We start from the raw sequence: 8,511 nt of genomic DNA, 5'->3' as shown, positions 1-8,511 counted from the left end.
AATAAGAAAAACTAACACGATCAGATAGCTATCGATATCCAATCAATGTGATTTTTTACAAGCATATAGTACTCGACGAGTTCTATACATTAAACGGTTCTGATTAGAAAAAGGGAACCCGTGGTGGGCCCCCACGGGCCAAACAACACCATCCAATCAAAGACCACAAACTAGACAATATTTCCTCATCTACTCACCTAGCCGGTCCACTGCCAATTCGTACCATCTCTTTATCGTATCTTCTCCTACACACTTATTAATACAATTTTTTAATACATATTTTTTCATAAAAAGTCAAAAAGTTAACCCAAACATCCATTATTTTTTTCTCAATTTTTTAGTCCAAAAAGACAAAAAGTGCACTTATTTAGGACACCCCAAACAACCCCTAAGTTCTCGCAATATTTTTTGAAAAAATTCAAATGAATTTTGTCCAAAAAATTAATACAAGAACCGACCTGACCCACACCCTCACCCGGCACGGCTCGGATGGTGGCGGTGCGCGTGTGGTGGTTTGGGCTAATGTTCACTTTGTCTATAACTCTTCCTTTCTACAAATTTGGGGTGCCCCTTGGGAACCAACCCAAGTGTTGTAGGCTAGAGCTTATATACTTAACAAAACTCTCTTAAAGTTTCAATGTGGGACAAGCTTCACAAGGAAACCCACATTAAAACCTTTAAATGTCCATTCCACGAACTCGAAAACGACGTCATGTTCCCATTCACTCATAAATTGTTTTGACAAACCGTTTTCACCATGTGACTTGCCACGCGGCAAGGAACACTTCACCTCTTCGGACGTGTCCCAAAAGACGTTCGGGGCCCACTCAATTTTGAACTCAAAGTTGACCCAAAATAAACCTTATAAAACACATTTTCCAACACTATCGTGGGATTAAAAAAGCTTTCGGTCCTCTCGCGACCTCATTTGCCGATGATGGCTACGTATACCATTGCTTAGATCTCATCACCTAGTTGTACTTCTTCCATTTCAACACCTAGCATAGTCGATGTGACCTACAATTTGTCAACATAAACTATGATACTTTAATTGGTTTTGATCGCGTTTCAATGCCCTAACCTCATGCTTTTTTAAGTCCCACAACACTCCATATATAGGTTTGAAGTTTCCATGTGGATCGTGCATGTTCATGGTAAAAGGCATGAGCCCAATGTCCAATCATTACGTTTGTGATTTTAATGATTAAACCTAAAGTCTCTAAGTAAGTTGGCTATAGTATTCAATAGAGGCGCATACCAATACCTAGAAGAAAATAGAGAAAGAAAGAGGATAAACAAATAATAGACAGAGAAAGAGAGTGATATGAAGAGGGAGACAGGAAGCCAGAAATGTCTAATGACATTAATTTTCATAGCGATCAAAATATATGGTGATAGACGTTTGTTAAGGGCAATGACATGATTTTTCACCATAAAGTAAAGATTGATCAACCGTTAAGGAATTTTGAAATTCAAGATCATTGGCATAGCTGGGATTGGAAAAAATAATGAGTTGGATAGTACAATTACAAGTCATGAAGATCATATCTATTATCCTTTCTAGGAAAGTATATCTATTTCCCTATATAAAAGTGAGACATGTCTAATGACATTAATTTTCATAGCGATCAAAATATATCATGATAGACGTTTGTTAAGGGCAATAACATGATTTTTCACCACAAAGTAAAGATTGATCAGCCGTTAAGGAATTATGAAATTCAAGATCATTGGCTTAGCTTGGATTGGAAAAATAATGAGTTGGATAGTACAATTACAAGTCATGAGAAGATTATATCTATTATCCTTTCTAGGAAAGTATATCTATTTCCCCATATAAAAGCGAGACATTTCTCTGTTTTCTTCTCTTATTTGATCAAGCGAAAATTATGAAAAAATGTCCTTCCAAACTATTTTTATTTATTCTCATTTTGCTACTATTATATTGGTTTAAAGGTTTATCACTACCAATATAAAGGTGAAGATAAACAAAATTAAATTTTATTTACTATCTCATCTGTCATCATTATATTGGTTTAATGAGGTTAACCTAATATATAGTAATGACACATTACGTGATAAACAAAAAAGAAAAATTATATTTTGTTTATTATCTCATTTGTCTTCGTTACAGTAGTTTAATGCGTTTTACCACTACCAATATAGTGACGATAATTGGCATCATTGAGTCTAACTCCGAAAAAAATCATGGTGTATGCCTCATTTTTCATGTAAGTGAGAATGGAAAATATTTAAAAAGTAAATCATTAGATATCTTATGAATCTATTAGAGAGACATGAGATATTCATTTAATTTTTTATGATTTTTATTGACTGGTGACACTATATAAGATGGTGTCAATGTTACGCTTAATATTTATTTCATATATGCAGGAATTGATGCTTGATTTGCCTTTGTAGTTTTAAAATGATATTTCATAAATAATCTTAACTTCATGTTATAAAATTATAACTTAAATAAATATATGCAATAATTTTAGTTGAATTATTTATGTGTGTGTCCATGTATGCATTCATACAAATTTAATTTTAAAAGTACGTTTCGACCTATGAAATTCATGAGAATAATTTTAGCCCCAAAATGCTATAAGTACAAACTTAAATAAATATATGACAATTTTGTTTGATGTTAAATTAGAACGTAGGAAAATAAACTCTTAGTTTGAAAATAAAAATAATGATTGAGGAATAATTAATAACTTCAAATTATAGAGTGATTCTATAATATTAATTATATTATATTTTATTTGTTCTAAAATTATAGACATGTAAGCAATTGAAACTATATAACAATCATTTAAAAAAGTTAAATACAAATTATGTTGTGACATATGTATACTTCTAAAGAAAAATGTTAGCATATTATAGCCTATTAGTATAATTAAGAATCAAAATGTTAAAATTTCAAAATAAAAATAAGTATTTTCATTTTGATGTATGGTTGGATTGAGAAATATATGGCTAGCTTGATTGACATAAGATTCTTCAGTATTTTCGTTATTGTAAGAGCAATATATAAATAGAAACATAATTGGATAATAAATACATGTATAGGCCCCGTTTGTTTTGGGAGATAGAATAGAGGGGATTGATAGTGAGGGGATTATTAGTGAGTGGATTGATAGTGAGGGGATTAGTAGTGAGGAATTATTAAATTATTTTTATATAAAATAATAAAACAAATAAAAAAATATAAAAAATTAAAAATTATATTTTAAAAAAAATTTCCCATATATAAAAAATAAAAAAAATAAAAATTTTTTTAATCCCCTCACTATTTTTCTAATATCATCTCTACCTCCTCCTTACCAATCCCCTCTCATAGAATAAGTATAACTCCAACAAAGAAAACAATTAGTGATGATAGATGCGATCGATGGTAATATTAAAATTTAAAATATCGACAACGATAATTGGATATCGAAAATGCGACACAAAAATACATATAATTATATTTATAACTTAATTATTAATGGTGACAATCAGCATCATCGAGCTAAATTTAAAATAAATAAAAATCATTGATGATGAATGTAATTAGCACCGTCAATAGGTAATAATAATGAAAATGATGAAGTGATAATGAAAATGATGAAGTGATGATGGAGACGATAAGTTGAGATAATTAACATTAAGTTTATTTCAGAAAAAATGAAAAAAATTGACAAGAATGAAAGCCATTAACGGTGATAAAAACAAAATTATTGATGATAATAGAGGCAATCCGGGCACGTATTATTATAAAAGAGATTGATAACAAGATCAAATGCAACTATCTCTTTATTTTGGTATGTTGGTTTCATTTTGATTTTTTTTTTTTCAAAATTTAAAACTATTTTGATGAAAGATAAGAAAGCTCATCAATTTCATATAATTGATCTTTTTGGGTAAAAATAAATTTTAAATATTTATTTTTATCAATTTAATTAAATTTTTTTTTTTAAAAATTTCAAAATAATCAACTACGAATTGCGAGTACTTTTTTGCATGACAATTCCATTTCTCATCAAGCGTTATGCATGAGGGCCGTTGCAATGAGTCTTCTAAGATTTGACGCAACGTGGACCTTCCATTAATAATAAGGTTGAGAAAACGAACGACCTTGATTCTCACACAACAGCATGATGTTAAAGTCTATGCAGCCAACAATTGTCACTCCCATGCATCATCTCACCAGTGGTCATGTTTTTCTGGAAAATTGAACAAGGCCTTGTTTGGAAAGAAAAGTCTTTAATAGAAAAGTCTTTAATTATTTTTTTATTTTTTTCACATATATTTTTTTTCTATAAACATTTGTGGAAAATTGAACAAGGCCTTGTTTGGAAAGAAAAGTCTTTAATAGAAAAGTTTTTAATTATTTTTTTATTTTTTTTCATATTTTTTTTTTCTATAAACAAAAATATTAGAGAATTCAAATCAATTATTAAACATTCTATATAATATTCACATGGGGATAAGTACCAATTGGGCACATCAGCTGTTTTGTAGTTACCGGACACCCAGAAAAAGTCATCATCATTCGTGTCCTTGTCCGACGTGCCGATCACTAATCGTTCCCTACCTAGTCTTATTTTCAAGTAATAGTTGAAGCCGCCTTTTGTTCGGTTGAGCATGTATTGACGCAAGATCTCGACTAAGCCCAGATTTAAACTGAGCCGATGGTTCAACTCGACCATGCCGTTTATGATTCTGAAGGTGTTGGTGGATACTTGAATGGGAGCTAGCCCGGTACATCGCAAGAATTCGCACATGAGGGGCTGCACCGGGAAGCGCAACCCTCCTTCGATCATGCTTAATACGGTGAAGAGGCAAGATTCTAATCTGCCCCATGGATTTATGCCCTCTTCATCGAGCTCCAAGTGTACGTCGGTAGGGACACCGTACTCCTCGCAAAACGCAGCAAGGGCGCTCGGCGTGTCTACAAGGATACGGTAGCGCCCCATGAAGGACCAGCCTGTTCAGCTCGGTAGAATTAGTTTGATTAAATTTTGCACGGTGGCTGCTCGGTCTTTGAGAGCCCTTGTGTTGGTGTCTAGTCCCCTAGGACTCTGCAGTTAAAAGCCAAGTGTAAGTGATAGCGCGGTCGCGCAAACAAGCTTGACTTCAGCTCGGTTACTTTAGGCGCAACAGCACCTTGGCCTAATTGGGTGAACTCAACAGCTCGATCACTCGAAGCAGACCAGATATTAGCCCGGTCGATCAGCCCAGCGCTTTCTTAACTCAGTTTTCACCTAAATTCTATAAACTAGGAACTTGCTCGGTTCACTTATGATTTTGGATTAAACGATGATTCGTAGCCCGGTCAGTCCTAGATCCTCACGTGTTTATCATAGAAGATGGTGAACAATGTCGAGGGCGAAGGGGCAAAAATAGCTTTATGTGATCACACCCTAGACTAACTTCATTCGAAGCCCTAAAACCTATTGTCATCATGCCCAAGACTCAACTATGGTAGTCATAGTTCAAGCACACAAGAAAAGCATGAATAACAAATAAAGAACAGTGAAGGGTTGAAAACTTACAGGTTAAGGCACGGATTGTGGTTCGAGTCCGTGAGAAGGGGCCCCAGCGACGGCGACGGAGCAGAATAGGCTTGCAGGAATGCTCTAATCTCAGTAGAGTGAGTAAGAGACGAAGGCTGGGTGTTATGGATCGCTGGATCGCTCGAGAAGAAGATGAACAATGGGGAAAGAAACACAAAAGGGCGAGCGACATATATATAAAAGGAGAAGAAGCGCCAAAAATTTGAATTCGAGGCGACAGTGTGTGACGGCTGGGTTGGATGCACAAGGCCAATGAGCAGAGGACGCGTGTCTATGACAAGACCGGTGTTAGTACTGAAGAGACAACCAGAAAAGTCGAAATATCGACCGAGCAAGTAATGTAGCCGAGCAAGGAGTTAGCATGGTGAATAAGTTAAAGATAACAACCGAGCAGATTAACTATCTCGGCTGGAGAAGGTAATCTCGGTCACGCTGGTGCGAATAGAATTAAGGGGCAATTGAGAGGCAGATTTCATAAATTGGCATTGGGCCGAGATAATGACCGAGCTAAGTTGGGCCAAGCAAGTTTGGGCCGAGTTGAGGTCAAGGCCCCGTCCGATTTAGCCGGGTAACATTAAACTGTCAGCCCGGTTAACTTTATTTGCTCTTTGAGTTAGACGGGTTAGGTCTTCCGCAGATCAGTCCGACCGAGCGGGTGTTAGGTCATAACTAAGGACGGCTAAGCCATAGTGAGATTCTTTAATGAAACTGGATAATTAGCACGGTCGTGGTGTGACGATGTGTCACTGTGCTATGCATAGCTTGGTTTAGAGCATTGCGCATCTCAGAAGTAGCAAGGTCGTGGAGTGATGGAGTGGCATCGTGCTATCCGTTCACGCCAATGCCGTTTGGCGATTTTGTTAGGTGGTGTTTAGCTGTATTTGCGCTGACACGTGGGAAAATGGGAGATGAAAGTAGGTCCATGCGTCCAAAGGTGAATGGATGCAGAGGCGCGTGCAGAAAGTATATAAATGATGTTGCGCCCCCATATTCAGGTTGGGAACGTCTCATAATCACAACTCACCTACTACTTCGCCTCCTCTTTTTTCTCTCTTTCCCTGTGTGCTAACTTGATCATCGGAGGGTTTTTCGGTAGTGCACCGCCAAGTAGCTCACCATCATTGTGTTCTCAGGTCGATCGGAGTGAAGCGTAGCTTGGATACAAGAAGTACGGACAACGATGAATATTTGCTCCCCGTACATGATAGACTCGTAAAACTTACATGGTATGAGCCTCTTATAGGATCCATGGTCTCATAAACATAATTATCTCTTTTGGCAACTAGAAAAAAAAAAAATTTATTGGTTTATTTACTTATTTAGGCCTCATTTGATAATTACATGTTTTAGTTAAAAAATAAAAAAGTCACTGTAAGTTGTCACATCACTCTCTCTACTTTTCTGTACATTTCATAAAAAATAAAAAAGTTACTAAAATAATTTATTCCCAGACGAGACCTAAGCCTGTTTTAACAATTGGGTTAAGAGCCAAAAAAAACTTGTTTTTTGAATTACATCATATCTCTACTTTTTTTTACACTTTTTTTCAAAAATAGTTTTTAACTTATTTCTCAAAAATAAGGTCACATCCCCTCTTTATTTTTTTTTTGTGCATATTTAAAAAAAAAACCAAAAAAAAACTAAAAAGTTAACTTTTCTTTTTTTTTTTTCCAAAATAGGCCATGTAAAATATTTGATAGTTTATTTTGGAGCCCTTAGCATTACTTTTATGGGTAAATTACTAATTGATCATAATAGTTAGATTTAATTATCACAAAGTTTTATTGAAAATAAGTTATAGTAAAATCGTCGCTAAAAATATTTTTTTTATGACATTTTTTGCATATGTCGCTAAAAATTTACAATCAGCGATTTTTTTGTCACTATTTTTATAAATTGTCACTAAAACGTACAATTAGTAACCTTTTATGATGAAATTTTCAAATTGTTGTTGAAAATTAAAAATTAGTGACTTTTTTGTGATATTTTTTAAATTGTCTATAAAACTCATAATTAGTAATTTTTTTGTAATAAAATTTTCAACATGTCGTTGAAAATTAACAATTAGTGACATTTTCTAATAGTGTTTGATTAAAATACAATTATCATAAAATTTATTAGACAATAAATTCATCTATTAGGACTTACACATAAGTCCCTTTACTTTTTGTAAAATATCAAAAATTATTAAAAAAATCAATTCGCAAATGGGCAATAAATACATATATAATCACAAAAAACAATTCTGATCATATATAATTGAATCTATTCTAAAGTATACAAATTTATTCAAATTGTTTTACCTTTTTTATGCAATTGAATTTGTGGTAAGTTGTGTATTGTAAGTTTTAATTTTAATTTATTTATTTTATTAGTTTATTCCAAAAAAAAGTGCACTTTTGCCTAATTACAAATTTAATTTTTTAAAAATATTTATTTATTTTGTTTTTTTTTAAAGTTATTTAAAACCTTAAAGATGTATGTACAAAAACAACTTTATTTTTTTGTCTTAATTATAGCTTTTGAAGATATTATGAATATTTTACACCCAAGGAATTATTAAAAATTATACTAAAAAATTTTTCAACTAATTTTAATATTTTCATCAATTTAATAATCTAATTATAATTATAAATGTTAATTTATAAGTTATACTCAATAATGCCTTTATTATAATTTTTGAAAAAAAACACTTTAATATAGGGCATTTATTCATAAATTATTTATTGTCTAAATTATTTTCTTATATTTTCAACTAAGTGTGTGTATAGAGTGGGTTTGGTGTGTGTAAATAGAAGCTTCCTCTCATAATTCTTATAGTTGACATAGTTACAAAAATACTCCAAATAATAATAAAGTGAAGCGCTCATTAATATTCACATTGATAATGTGAATATTTCATGATTTGAACATTCACACTATTAAATTTATTTATGACTCTTTTGGC

The sequence above is a fragment of the Camellia sinensis genome, chromosome 15 (assembly GCF_055761805.1).
Source record: "Camellia sinensis isolate YWXY chromosome 15, ASM5576180v1, whole genome shotgun sequence".
Classification (NCBI taxonomy): Eukaryota; Viridiplantae; Streptophyta; class Magnoliopsida; order Ericales; family Theaceae; genus Camellia; species Camellia sinensis.
This window is presented reverse-complemented; position numbering follows the sequence as displayed.